Below are 16,155 nucleotides of genomic sequence, written 5' to 3'. Positions count from 1 at the left end.
TCATCTTTCCTGGCCCCGTAGTTCTTGAGAAGAAGATTTTTAAGTATTTGTTCTATATATTTCAATGCAAAATTTGCATTCCCCATTGCAGCCATGCCTTACCCCCGGGGGTCATGATATTAACAAATTTGAATCTACACTACTTGAGGATGATACCACATGAGTTTCAATTTTCCTGGCCCAGTGGCCCTTGAGAAGAAGATTTTTAAAACATACCATCAAATTTTCACTATTTCTAAATTATCTCCCCTTGAATAAGGGCGTGGCCCTTCAATTGAACAAACTTGAATTCCCTTCACCTAAGGATACTTTGTGCCAAGTTTGGTTGAAATTGGCCCAGTGGTTCTTGAGAAGAAGTCGAAAATGTGAAAAGTTAACAACAACAACAACAACGACGACAACAACGACGACGACGACAGACGATGGACAAATTTTGATCAGAAAAGCTCACCAAGATGTTTGCCTCTAACACAAGTCTAATTCTATATAACTTTAATCAATCTGAGGCTTGTGTAAATAACAGCACCAACAAGGTGTCAATAATGATTTATTTTAATACTTGACATTGACATTCAATGCTAAAAATAAGAATTTTACTTCCTGTTCATTATCAGCCCAAAAGAAAAGGGGTTCCCCTAGATCAATGCTTTCAATATTTATCAGCTTAGCATGACATTTACCGTGATTATGAATAAACTGAATCTCAGTTTAGATGATTCTTCCTTTCTCCTTGTGCATTATTTGTACTGGTCATTATTTAAGGGCATCTGACACATAGCACACTGAAGAGTTCCAATCCATGTTACATGTTCACCGGTCTGACTAAAGCCAGCCCCTACTACTTCACTTTGTTAGGGGCTGCCTTTTTTATCAGACTGCATGTACACATACACAGAATGATGCTGCTAGAGTGATCTCGCAGCCCTTTAGCATAAAGATAAATGTACTTGTAATATAAATTCAGGTACATTTACATATTTAACCTGTCAAAATATAAACATTAACTATCTATCTATAATATCTTAAATCTAAGAGTGCAAAAAAAAGAGTTGTCTTTCTTTTTCAAGTTTTACAATATTCCTATACTAATGGAAAATTGTAATAAACTCAAAAACTCTGTGAGGTTTTGGATAATATCTGCACTCTTTGAAACTTGAGCATTTTGGCTAGCTCTTTTTAATCTTTACATCCTGTATTTTTCAAGCTTTTTAGTGTGATATTTTGTGCATTTGAGGCCATCAAAAGTGAATTTTCATTGTATGACATGTACATTCTTCATGCAAAATGAATTCACTTCATTCATATTTTAAATTTTATTTAGAGAATGAAATGGATATCGTAGATACAGATTTGAGGGTTGAGTTTTCTAAATGACTTGTGATACAATAGCGGTGGGTACAATAGCATTTATATGACACTTCTCCAAAGCTATCACCTGTATTTCCGTTTGGTCTGGATATTGGCCACCATACTCTTGATGCTCTGTCTTCTCTCCCATTGGTCCAATTTCCCTTCAGAAGTACCCCCTGTCATGCTCATCAACCTGGACATCCGTCTGGTTGCCATGATTCTCTCATCATCTTCTTTCTCATCCTCTTCATCACACAGTACCTCGATATTTTTTTAATTCACATCTTTATAATGATATATTTGATCTATACTATGGAACGCCGTCACTGCCTTATAGCAGAACACAACAATTGCACTGCGTCAACCTTCAATTACATTATGTCAACTCCATATGACAGTTACTCACACAACTATTACATTGTGTTAACCTTCTATTACATTATGTCAACTCTACATGATATTAACTCATACTACTATAGCATTGTGTGAACTTTCCTTTACATTATGTCAACTCTTTATGACATTTGCTCACACTACTATTGCATTGTGTGAACTTTCCTATACATAATGTCAACTCCATATGACAGTTACTCACACTACTATTACATTGTGTCAACCTTCGGTTTCATTATGTCAACTCTTTATGACATTTACTCCCACTATTATTTTATTGTGTCAACCTTCCATTACATTATGTCAACTCTTATGACATTTACTCACACTACTATTGCGTTGTGTTAACCTTCCATTATATTGTGTCGATTCTTTATGATATTATTCCACACTACTATTGCATCGTGTAAACCTTCCTTTACATTATGTCAACACTTTATGACATTTACACATTCTTGCATTTCGTTATGTTTACTGTTCATGACATTTAATTAAACAACAATTACATTGTGTTAACCTATCATTACATTATGTCAATTCTTTATGATATTAACTCACACTACTACATTATGTCGATTCACTATTACGTTATGCGAACACGGGTATCCTCGGCCTTTATATGAGCATACCGTATTTTCCGCACTCGGCAATCCTCGGCTGACTCCGCTACGCTCCATTCAAACGTTATGTGCGAGGTACGAGTCATCCGAGGAATTCCGATTGTATTTTCCGCGTTCCGAGAGCACTAAAATTGGCGGGAGAGAAAATTGCCGTAGAAGAAATCTCAGCGATTTGGGAATGGCATCTTTAAATAAAAATTTTAAGCGACAAAGGATTGACAATCTTGAAACGTGCAAAGCCTTAACACTGCGACTGTGAATTAAAGTCACGTCGAAATTCAATGGCGTTTACTTTAATCTGATAATTAAATAAATCAAATATTATGAGTCGTGCAGCAATTTTTTTTCTTTTTATTTTGAATTGTTGTTTGTTTATTTGTTCTTTTTTTGGGGATAAAAGTCTTAAACTTCTAATCTTACTAAGAACATTGTCATAATTTTTTTTTATCAGTCTTGAACTTTCCTTTTTTTTAAAAGTGTAAACACATCGTATAACACACGTGCACTGGTGGGTTGGGGGGAGAGGGAAATCCCGCCCTACCATCTTTAGTGACCAAAATCTACATGTACAAAAAAATTAATAAATTTATTGGTTTTACTTTGTAGGACATTGCACTAGTTTCACATTAAGTTTAGCTGAATTAAGTTGAAAACTTTTTTTTATAAAACTATAAAGCCTGAGAGCTTCTCTGCTTTCCCCCTTGGTCTCCAACCATAAACCGTCCCCCTTCAGGCTTGGACAATTTTTTTGTTCAAGATTCTCATATCCGCTACTGATATGTGTTCATGCATGCTTACTAAGGCATATTCAATTGATTTAGATGAGGGATTGGTAGATTTTTTGTAATAGAATTCTGGCCCTGGAATAGTTGAAAAAATTACTAATTCCAGTGCGTGACGTATCATCTTTTTCGAAAAGAGGGGGGGGGGGGGGGGGGTAAGCCAGAAAAAAAATATTCGCCCGAAAAAAAAACTTGAGAAGCCAAAAAAAAAAAAAAAAAAATTGTCCAAGCCCGAAAATCATATTTCGGGGAGGGGGGTCCAACTTCGATCAGACCTAATTTTTTTGTCAGATATATACTACATTACCCTCAGTGGACTATACTTCAACAAAAAGTGGGGGTGGGGGCTGTACTTTCAACGAACATTACATTTCCTATTGTAAAGTTATGTTTGGGAAAAGAGGGGGGTTGATATTTTGTGCCTCTAATTCTTCCGTATCAATCAGGACCCCCCCCCCCCCCCCTCTTACCAGTCATAAAAACACGGTCGTCAACATTCATTTTATACCAGATATACAGCTTTGAGATAATGTAAATGTATTTTTACATCAGGTAATGCACTTTTGGAATCAACATGATAAAGAGTTAACACAATATAAAGATATTTTAAGATCACATAAGAAAGAGTTGACATAACGTAATTATATATCCACATCACGGAATTGAGTTTTGACATAATGTGATTAAGTGTTGATATAATATAAAGATATATTCACATAATGTCATACACTTTTTACACCACGTAATAAAGCACTGACATAAAGGTAAGATGTGTTCACCTCACATCATGATGCTCTCGCCGTAAAATAAAGATTTAAACCCATATCATGTAATAATGCTTTGATATAATAAAAATATACACTCTCGAAAAGGAATGGATTTTTGACTTCATGAAATGATAAGTTTAATTATAAAACACAATTCACTTGACGTAATGCAATTTTGTCCTCTCATATTAAAGAAATGAAATGATGTAAAGAAACATTCATTTCACGTAATAAAGTTTTAACACAATGTAAACACATTATCGCTTCACATAATGAATTTTCGACTTCAAGTTCTGGAGTGCTGACATAATGAAAGGATGTATTTACTTCATGTAATGCAGCATTGACATGATGTAAAGTTATTTTTACATAATCTCATAAAGAATTGACATAACGTAAAGATATGTTCACATCACGTAATGATAAATTGACATAATAAATGCATAGTTGTATGCTATAAGGCAGTGTTGGCGTTCCATACTATACAGTCAGACCTTATCATTCAATAAGCAGATCTATGGGTCTTCCAAATCAATTCAACATATCCATCAGTTTTTTTCACCTGTTAAGCATGTTTGCAGACTGTGAATATAGAATGAAATTAGGCCTATTTTATCCCTGATCTAAAATAGCCCAATCCTTCCTCCACTCCCACCGCCATGAGGCTGATGAGCCATGTTCTGCATTGAAATCTGCAAACCAAAATGTTTCATTCAATATATTGTATTGCCCTTTATGATTTTTTAATAAATACTCCCCTACCGATGGTGATGCCGAGTGCCTCCGGTATAACAGTTCCGACTTTCTTCTCGCCGTGCATGACAAACGTCGTTCTAGGGTGAGACCGGCTTCAGAATGCAGCGCTTTTCTGCTGGGAAGCTGGGCCAAAATGGTGCCTGACTGGTCCTTCGGAAACGCAGATCATTCTGTTCTACTTCTATAACTTCTGTTGCATTAAAATTAAAGAAGAAACCTTTATCAAGATCTTTACACAAATGAACGTGATGAAGATCTAATTTTAAAATATTAGGCTTACAGTGCTTGTTAACATGTTTGATGCTGGGTCGTGATTGCACTTAAAAATTTTCCAACAATGGTATCTTGTACAGACATACCCTCTCCCTTTCGCAGAAAAGTTGGAAAATTCTTTGTTTGTCCTGTATGATCCATACTGTGGTTTGGTTTATGCATGGAATATGACGTCACGCTGTATTATGATGCTGTGACGAAAGCGCTGCATATATAAGGATCTAGTGTGGTTTGTTGTGACGAAAGCGCTGCACATTTAAGTAAAGGCGGATCCAATAAATAGAAGACAAAAATCTAAAATAGAAAAATTATGGCAGCAAATTAAATCCCTTAATTATTAGAACTTGACCTCGGTGTAAATTCTTGAAAAATAAATAACAATATTCTGTTTTAAAAATCTAGCATAAAATTGCATTTCAAATGAAAAAAGTTAAAATAATGATTGAGCAGTGATCCATCGAAACAAAATATATAAACAAAACAATTTTGTAAAGAGGACATAAAACGCGAACCCCTAGTAATATCAGAGGTGAGATCAGGTGCCCTATGAGAAGTAAGTTCAGCTGTGTGCCAGTTATATTCAGCGTGAGCCCTATGTTCATGTTTTGGTCAGGAAAAACTCGACATTCTCTAGTAAAAGTCAGTATTAAATGGAATAACAACCCAATGATATTTGCTTACAAGGTCATTATAAGGACCATTTTATAGTTAAAATAAGTTTAATTTAAACCGAAGTTGTTAAAATTCTTGTAACACCAACTTATCTGTCAGTAGCCTGTCTGATAATCGTACCCGGGGCTCGGTTCTTGAGTATCGAATACTTAAGTTTGAAGATGTAAAAAAATATATCTATATAGATATGCAGATTCGTGTAGCTGATAGCAGGATAGCACCACATAAATGCATGTGCATGTATATAAGGAAAGTTGATGATTGAAAAGTTGAAATCATCTTGTTTGTCATCCAAGTTAGTTGTTTGTTAGTCCTTATCGTCTATAGCCAGTAAAATATCGATTTTAAAAATATTCAACAGATTTGGCAGACTTTGTAGTGTCTTTTATTTCAAGTTCACCGGTATACATGGAATCGACAAGATGTGCAAGGAGCGTCCAATTAACGCAAATAATGGATGATGTCATATGTTAGCTAAACATATCATTAATTCTATTTAATATTTCGCGCAATATATAATATGTGCTTCAGTTTAAAGAATAAGAAACATTGAAATTCAAAGAATTGTGGTCTCCGCTTTCGTTGTCTTTGTGGGTGAGATGTCATTATTTATGGCATATTGTGTCAAATATGAACGCCCTGTCTTATGTCATTCAAAAGTAAGGCCTCACTAAATCAAAGCTGATATTTTTGAAAATTAGGTCAAACATGAAGGTCAAGGTCACAGGGTCAGAAATCATAGAATACTCGGAAATAACTTGTCACAGGTAATGCACATGTCAAATATAAAAACCCTACCTCTTCTCAATCAAAATTTATAAGAAACAAGATGTGTTCGTAAAACACTGATGCCCCCGTATGGCAACATAGCAAAGATTAAGCTTTTCTTAAATGCAAATTTAATTAATTGGTACCAAAAGTAGGTTAATCTCACTGGAAAACAATTGTGAAATTTGAAAGTAAGCTAATGTTAAAGTTTTTTAATAATTACAAAAATCTCCAAGGTCAAGGTCAAAAGGTCAATGTAATTAGTATCAAATGAAAGGTCTTGCCACATAAAATACTTTTGTAGAACATGAAAGTCCTAGCCCTAACCGTTCAGAAGGTATGGTCAACGTTCAATTTCTTAAAAAATAGGTCAAACTCCAAGGTCAAGGTCAAAGAGTCAAAGTTATTGTTATCAAATGAAAGGTCTTGTCATAAGGATCAAATATGAAAAGTATGAAAGCACTAGCCCTAACTCTTTAAAAGTTATGGTCAAGGTTTGCTTTTTTAAAGTAGGTCAATCTCAAAGGTCAAGGTCAAAGGGTCAAAGTTCTTGGTATCCAATGAAGGGTCTTCTCACAAGGATTACATGTGTGAAGTATGAAAGCCCTATCCCTTACCGTTCACAAGTTATGGCCAAGGTTAAAGTTTTTTGCACAAGTAAGGAAATCTACAAGGTCAAGGTCAAAGGGTCAAAGTTGTTGTTATGCAGTGAAAGGTCTTTTAACAAACATTATATATGTGAAGTATAAATGTCCTGGTGTCTACTGTTCAAAAGATAGAGCCAAAGAAAAATTTTAAAATTTTCATGTAAAAGTTGGTCAAACTCCAAGGTAAAGGTCAAAAGGTCAAATTTGGTGGTAACCAAAGAAAGGTATTGTCATAAGGATCAAATATGTAAAGTATAAAAGCACTGGCCCTAACTCTTTAAAAGTTATGGTCAAGGTTTGCTTTTTTAAAGTAGGTCAATCTCAAAGGTCAAGGTCAAAGGGTCAAAGTTCTTGGTATCCAATGAAGGGTCTTCTCACAAGAATTACATGTATGAAGTATGAAAGCCCCATCCTTTACCGTACAAAAGTTATGGCCAAGGTTAAAGTTTTTTCACAAGTAAAGAAATCTACAAGGTCAAGGTCAAAGGGTCAAAGTTGTTGGTATCCAGTGAAAGGTCTTTTAACAAACATTACATATGTGAAGTATAAATGTCCTGGTATCTACTGTTCAAAAGATATGGCCAAAGTAAAATTTTAAAATTTTCATGTAAAAGTGGGTCAAACTCCAAGGTCAAGGTCAAAAGGTCAAATTTGGTGGTACCCAAAGAAAGGTCTTGTCACAAGGAATACACATATGAAATATGAAAGTCATAGCTCCACTAAATCAAAAGTTATGGGCAAGGTCAAAGTTTTTGCGGACAAACAGACAAACGGAGTCAGACAGAGAGACAGACACACAGCTAGACAGACGGACGGACACGACAAACTATATGCCCCCGAAACTTCGTTTACGGGGGCATAAAAAAATAACATTTTTGAAAAGTTGGTAAAGCATCAAGGTTCAAGGTCATGGGGTAAAAAATTATGGTGTGTTTAGGAAGGTCTTGTCACAGGATAATCGGAAATGTGAAAACCCTATCTCTTCTCATAAAAAAAAATTATGAAGTTATGATTTTGGACAACGTGGTCTTGACCTTGAAGTTTGTCCTACTTAAAAAAACTTTAACCTTGGTCATAACTTTTGAATGAGAAGAGATAAGACATTTACATTTCACATGTATATTACAGTGCACATGTACCTGTGACAAGACCTTCCTGGATACACTATGATTTTTTACCCCGTGACCTTGAACGATGACGCTTGACCTTAGAAATTTTCGAAAATGCTATTAATTCTTTTTTCATTATAACTTTAGATTGAGAAAAGATAGGACTTTCATATTTGACATGTACATTTCCCGTGACAAGTTATTTCCGAGCATGCTATGATTTCTGGCCCTTGATTTTCATGTTTGACCTAATTTTAAAAAAAATAGCTTTGGTGATAACTTTTGAATTACATATGATATGGTATGGGCGGCGGAAAGGGTAAAAAAGACGTTTATGAAAAACTAACAACTAATTTTATAAACATAATGAAATACAAAACAGACAACCTTAAAAACAAATCAACAGACTCGTTTGCAAAATCAACAGACTCCGATGCGAAACCAACGATCACCAATGCAAAACCAACGATTATTCACTGAATTGTCGCTAGATGGCGTGCAAAAAACATATATTACCTGAATTAACGCTAGATGGCGCGCACCTTTTTCTACGTCATCATTATTTTTGTACTTTCATAGGAACGTAAATGGATCAGGGCCACAATTATAGAGTGAAGGTCAAAAGGCTGAAAAGTAGCACATAAAGGAAATGTGCATGCCTTCCTTAATGCAATGATAAAAACAAAATCATGCTCACATGTTTGTGAATTTTTCTGGGTATAGAATAAAAGTTTAATGTCAAAAGTTTACAATGATATGCATCAAGTACATTTCAAGCATAAATTATGCATAGAAATATGGATTGAAATGAGAGGTCATTTGGTTTGTTTACACATCTTAAGCCAAGCGAGAGTTTTTCGGAGGTCATGACGTCAGAAGTTTATTAATAACCAGGGATTTCCACATTGAACACACCCATTTTTATATGAATATTTATCTGACACATTGCTCTGTCATGTGTTAAAAAATATTTTGGAAATGAATCTTTTTTAAAAAGTTACAAAGACAGTGGCGTAGCATCGTTTTTGAAAGTGGGGGGGCCAGCCAGAGAAAATATTTTTTTTACTTACCTGAAAAAGTTGACAAGCAAAAAAAAAAAGGTAAAAATTGCCCAATGTCAAAAATCCATTTCGGGGGGGGGGGGGGTAAACTTTTTCTCAGTGTAACTACTTTCAGTAACAATTCTAATGCTACATTTTCAGTACATCACTAAAAGTGGAGGGGGGGGGCAACCAGGTTTTCAGTTAAGATTTTCTATAGTATAAGTAAGGTTGGGGAAAAAAGGGGGGCAGGCCCTCCCTGCCCCCCCCCCCTGTTGCTACGCCCCTGAAAGAAACCAAACACATGTTTTACTATATAAGTCTATATATGTACATGTAAGCTAATTGAAGTCCGGGTCCAAATCCCGCGAAATTGTCTAACAACATCAATTTTGCAAACCTAGGATAATAGCATCATGTCGGACTTTTAAAATTCAAACATATTAGAGGCAGCAAGACAAACATCTGTAAATATATTACAAGAAACCAGTAGCAGATATTGTTTTTCCCCAAGAGAAAATTTTTGAAAGAAAAAAAATCCCCTTACACTCTTAAAAAAAAAGTTCATATAAAATTATTTTATTGTGTTCATGCATTACACAATTTGTTGATACATGAAAATTCACTTGGCAAATTGTACTTTTATCATTTTTGCTTTTCTTTGTACGACTAAGTGAAGTCTATAAAATTTATTTTAGAATAGGTTAATTTAGGAAGCAAACTGATTAAAAACAGATCCTTTGATCCGCTCACATAAATCGCTACTTGTTTAGCGATCTATGTGCGCGAATCAAAGGATCTGCGCGTGAAAAAAATATGGGCTGGATTGTTTAATCCCCCCCCCCCCGAAAAACAGGATCTGCGCCCGTACAGATATGAATTATATAATATACAGAAAAGATAAATGCTCTGAGGAACAGGATAATCAAGGTTGGTACTTTTTTGCGCAAGAGAGATGATGATATTTTTTTTGGGTGGGGGGGGGGGGGGGGGGGGGTATCGATATCAATAACTCATGAAGTTTCAGTCAAAGTCTCACAAGATTTTGGTAACTTGTTGATTAAACATGAATTAAAATGTTGGATAATAAATCTGGAAAACATATTCGAAAGGATAGTTTTAATTTTATTCAAAATTTACTATGCTTTTCTTTTTCCTTTCAGTATAGTTGAAACCATAAAAGAAATTCAGGGGCGGATCCAGCAATTTTTGAAAGGTCGGTTCCCCAGCACTCATGCATAGAATCACAACACGACCACTTGAAGTCTGTAACTACATATATTTATAAGAAAGTGGGACTCCAAAAACAGTTGACAAGCAAAAAAAAAAAAGAAAAAAACAAACAAACAAACAAACAAAACAAGAAAAAAAAACCTTTGCACCACACTCTAAAGTCCTTCTTTGGGGGAAGAGGGGGCTTTCTGTAACTTTTCTCTTCAGACTGCATTAGATACTTTCATTTAATGCTTGAATCTGCGTATTTTCCGGCAATAAAAACTGTGGAGGGAGCTTCCAAATCAAAATATTAATTAAAACTGCAGCAAAAGATTATTCTCAGAAAAAATGAATCCCCTCCATCTGCATTTTTTTTTTTGCATAGTACTTGTGAGTGGTCGGAACTCTTAGCCGGGGTTGGGAAGGTACACGGAGGAAGATACGCGAAAATCTACAGATCTACGGAGCAGAGCGGACAAATTTTTTTCATTATTTCAAAATATTAGACTTATTCTATATTACAGAAATTTTTCTCTCTATGTACAAAATTAAAAGGGGGTTCCAACCACCGGAACCCCCCCCCCCCACCCTCTGGATCCGCCAATGAAATTTACACTGTAGGGCTACAAGGATGAGACTTAATTGTACTCCTGTTCAAGGTGTAGTGGCATCTTTGCCATGGTATGCGCAGTAGACCTTGTCCCATGTGCATTTTGCCTAATTTCTCCGAGTCCGAAATTTAAACAGTATCCCCCAAACCTGGAGTAATCGCTGTCCTTTATTCCTTCACCTTATTTTTAAGCCAAAAAAAAAGATATGGATACACACATCTTGTCTTATTTTCTTTTCTTTTTAAATATTTTAAAGTACTCAAGTCATTCCCTAAAATATACACAGGGTCAATCTAATAGATAAAAATGGGTATATAATGTACTATATACCGGTAGTATATGCCCAGATAGCATGACTACTAGTATGTTGGGCCAACATTTGTAAAAGGTTGTATGGTTGGCGTTGGGGGAACAACGTTGGGCCAGCGTTGGACCAATGTTACCAAATCAACCTTCTTGACCATGACAGAATTCCTATGTTGGCCCAACGTTGGTCCAACGTAAGCAACTTCCATTCACTTTAGTTCCCAAGGAAGGAAGGATCCTGGTGTTGGTCCAACGTTGGACCAATGTTTATAATACACCCTTAAAGAAAAGTGTATTTACAAGTTGGTAGTAATATGTTGGCCCAACGTTGGCCCATTGTTAGTAATACACCCTTAAAGAAAATGTCTTATCAAGTTGGTAGTATTATGTTGGCCCAACGTTGGCCCATTGTTTGTAATACACCCTTTAAGAAAGTGCCTTATCAAGTTCAAGTAGTATGTTGGCCCAACGTTGGCCCAATGTTTCTAATACACCCTTAAAGAAAATGTCTTATCAAGTTGATAATATTATGTTGGTCCAACGTTGGCTCATTGTTTCTAATACACCCTTAAAGAACGTGTCCTATCAAGTTGGTAGTAGTATGTTGGCTCAACATTGGCACAATGTTTGTAATACACACAAGTGTTATTTTGTTTAGGTGTTTAATAGATGGGATATTTATATAGGGCCAACGTAGGCCCAATTATTATACTGCCAACTAATTGATGGTGTCAGTTTTATAATAAGCTGCTGGGCTTTACGTTTGGACAACGTTGGTACATTCTGAAATAATTAAGAGGACTTTCTATGTCCATGCTTATCATTGGATGACTGCTCTTGTTTAGATATGATATTTTCAACATTTTAACTTTGCACTTAAGTGATCACAGCACCAAAGAGTGTTTTATTCTATTTTTTGAATTGTGTTTATGCTTAATTTTATTTGTAATAAACCAGATAGCAGAACATCGTTAGCCCAATCTTACATTATGGTTGTGTTATCTATGTTGGGTTACCTTTATTGGGCCAACAATGGCCCAACATGGAATATCGATAGCTGGTTATGTATAATGGTGCGCTAATGTTGGGCTAACTGTTCGCATTATATCATAAAATTATTATCATGAGAGAAAATATTTGTTTGGGGATTGGCATCGGCCAAACTTTGGCCCAATATACCATGAATCTGACTGAGCATCATGGATAGACAACAACCGGCCGGGCTACTTGTAATATCCGCGCCATTTTTAATCTGACACGAGCGAGCGTAATGAGACTGATACCTTGCATATCTGCATCCACTTTGTAAGTATTTATAATATGTTTGCCTCGGCACAGCTGAATTAACGTTTAGTTTTTAAACGATATCATGTACAAATCTGCGCAAAGCAGACACCGGGAAGTGCAGAGGCCAGGTGCTGTTGGGTCAACACTGTACCCCAGATGGCATGCTAACATTGGGCCAACGTTGGGCCAATGTTGGCAAATGACATTGACCCAATTAAAGTTTGCTCATCGGCCCAATGTTGGCCCGATATGTTGGGCCAACGTTGGCCCAGTGTAGAGTGTTATTTCTACAGATATTGGCCGAACGTTGCGCCAACATTGGCCCAATGAATGCGACATTGTTTGACCATGCCAAGAAAACCTTAGCATTCTCTTCGTATAGCGAACTCAATAAAAGCCGAATTAACATTAATCTGTGATTCTTCCCCTGGGAGACGTGCGGAAGCAATTAATGTCTGCAGTTTTGAGGGAGGGATCTTAAAATTTACTGGATTAAAATTATAGGTAGAATACTAGTTATTTAGAAGCCTTTGCCTCCCCCCCCCCTCCATTGTCTTTTTCGGGTGGGGGGGGGGGGGGGAATGAAATTAATTATAGTAAAGTAATTCTTCAATAAAATAAGCTGCCTTTCAATTTTTTTACGTAATACAATTTCAGAATATTTTTTCTCAGTACAAATAAATTGACATCGGGTAGTTGTGGAAGTACCGCGTCGAAATATAGATAAAAGAGTACCAAATTTCCGGAAGTTTACATCATTTCCTGGTTGAACAAGATGGAGACGAGTACTGAATGGGTAGACGTTACCCGATTGGCTATGTATATATTTTCATTTTAAAATGAATATTTTCTTTTGATTGTTTTTTCTTATTTTCTTTAGTCCAATTTTTTTTAAAAATAAATTTTGGTACCAGTGCCTCTGGCATTTTACGTATTTTGTAAATAAAGATATTTGACAGTAACTTTTTAGGGTATTTGTACTACTTCCTGGGGTGGAAGTTTATTTTTTCTTTAACTAAGAAAGCTTAAAACCTAGGATCCACCCCCAGAAGTCTGCTGCCGTAAATTGTCTTGCTGGCGTTTTGGGAATATGGGTGATTTGCATCAATTACACTTTTATTGACTCCATCGCTGTCGAAATCGGACGAGATTTCTTGGCATGAAACGTCAATTGGAACATTGGGCCGATGTTGGCAAATGACGTTGGTCCAGTGTCATTTTGCTCCTTGGCCCAATGTTGGCCCGATATTTTGGAGCAACATTGGGCCAATGTGTATAAACATTCAGTTGTTACAAATCTGTATATTAACAAATCTGATCGTCTCTACAATCAAAAATAAATCTACAACCAATCCTACTTGAAAGTACAAGCTAGATAAAATGAATTTACAAGGCTTGTTAAAATTCTTATAATTTATCAAAACAAAATAAATTATCAGCGATTAAATGTTTTGTTTTTATACAAGAAAAATAAATTAAAGTATAAAATAACAAATGTGTTTTAATAGTTAAAACAATAAATAATTTGCCCCTTATTTAGATTGAAATGTGTGACTAGTAAAATACATTTCCGAAGTCTATTACTTAATTTACTTATATACATTTAACGTCGAGCACATGATCAAACATTTTGAAAATGTTGAACTTGTTGAAGTTAAAACTAAATTTATTCAGTACTAAACATAAATTGGGTTCTTTCAATTAAAATTTGTTCAGTGTAACGACTTTTCTATACATGTATTTTATATGGGGCAACATTGAATCAAAATCGTTGTGATGATGATGATGATCAAGCGTAGAAATGTTATGCGTAAATGCCTTCATCATGCAAGCTAATCACTTAATCACACCATAAAACAAAAAAGACGGTTATTCCTTAATTGACACCTTAAACATACAGTGATATACTTGTAAATTTAATCGTATGTTTACTCTTTACTGAGAAAAGTAACAAATGTATTAAGTACCAAATACTACAATTTTAGTGCTACTGGAGATTCTAAAAAGACATTCAGAACACAATCAAAGAATAGCTAAGGTATGCCAAGGACAGGGATGGGGGAGGAAGAAACGGACAGAGAAGAAAAGAAGGGGGAGGAGGAGACTCGGGAGAGAGAAGAGAAGACTTAAGAGAGGGATCAGATGGAAAGTGGCAGTGCCTAGCTTTTTTCTGTTATATACTGTGACAAACCTGTAGTTCTACCCTTTTCTGTGTCTGTTTGTCGGTTACAAACACGATGCAGATGCCAGAAACATTTTTTTGTGTAAGTAAACAAAATGACAGGATTCATTTTAGTATTATTTTAAGAACAGGGGGGCTTTGTAAGCCTTTGTTTATTCGTTGGACCTTCTTATTGATACCTGCAATTCACTGAACTTGTGCATAAATTTACATCAGAGAGGGAGTATACAGTCATGTAACCCTACATTTATCACTTGAAGTGAGCATCAACTTTTATTTCTTTATTAATGTTTTCTTCATGCACTGAGCAATAAAATACTAGAATGTTATAATTCAATTTTATATTTTGATTTCTTTTTCCTCAGTTTTTTAATCAATGCTATGAGATATATATTGAGAATATGTATTAAACTATTAATCTAGCATATATAGAAAGTATTAAAGGGTTTTTACCATTAAACTGTACTACAAAACTAGTATAACCTTAATATATGTATTTGTTTGTCAATTTTGAGGACAAATGGCCAACCAGTGAAGAGCAAATGAGTTGTCATGATGGAGAGCTAATAAGATACAAACCAACGTTGGCCCAAAAATGATGTTTGCCTAATATTGAAAGAATAAGTGGCCCAACAATGGCTCAATAATATCCGTTCGTTGGTCCAGCAATAAGCCAACAAGTTGGTCTGATTAAGGGCCGATGAGCAAATTACCGTTGGCCCAACATTAACTGCTTACAATGGCCCAATTGTACAAAAATGACGTTTGCCCAATATTGAAATAATACATTGGCCCAACAGTGGCCCAATATTAACTGTTACATTGGCCCAACAATAAGCCAACACGTCGGTTTGATTAAGGGCCGATGAGCAAATTACCGATGGCCCAATGTTGAATACAAACGGTGGCCCAACATAAGGAGCATTGTTGGCCCAACAAAGGTCCAATAACAATCTGCTATCTGGGTGATCCCTTATTATATGTATTCCGATATACTAGTACAAATAATTTCGATACCGATAATATATTCTATAATACATTCCCAGGTTTACCAATTGGATCCTGATATATAATTTCGCGTGATTTACTTCCCATGAATGTGCAAAAGTAATGATTACGTAGAAAAACTTGCGCGCCATCTAGCGTTAATTCAGGTAATATATGATTTTTTTGCACGCCATCTAGCGACAATTCAGTGAATAATCGTTGGTTTTGCATTGGTGATCGTTGGTTTCGCATCGGAGTCTGTTGATTTTGCAAACGAGTCTGTTGATTTTGTTTTTAAGGTTGTCTGTTTTGTATTTCATTATGTTTATAAAGTTAGTTGTTAGTTTTGCATAAACGTCTTTTTTACCCTTTCCGCCGCCCATACTATGG

The 16,155-nt window shown here is 35.6% G+C and overlaps 1 long non-coding RNA gene across 1 annotated transcript; it reads right to left on the bottom strand.

Annotated features, from left to right (window-relative positions):
• Positions 1-1,451: 1,451 nt before the first annotated feature.
• Positions 1,452-5,109, bottom strand: LOC134272808 (uncharacterized). The gene is made up of 3 exons (XR_009993295.1): positions 5,028-5,109; positions 4,675-4,858; positions 1,452-1,611 (listed from the first exon to the last, which is right to left on the bottom strand). It is a non-coding gene; the product is annotated as an uncharacterized LOC134272808 (long non-coding RNA).
• Between the last annotated feature and the right edge of the window lie 11,046 nt (positions 5,110-16,155).

The sequence above is a fragment of the Saccostrea cucullata genome, unplaced genomic scaffold (assembly GCF_032062105.1).
Source record: "Saccostrea cucullata isolate Sc308-1 unplaced genomic scaffold, CSIRO_AGI_Scuc_v1 ctg7759, whole genome shotgun sequence".
Lineage (NCBI taxonomy): Eukaryota > Metazoa > Mollusca > Bivalvia > Ostreida > Ostreidae > Saccostrea > Saccostrea cuccullata.
The sequence above is the reverse complement of the archived record's forward strand: the minus strand, read 5'-3'. Positions and strand labels throughout refer to the sequence as shown.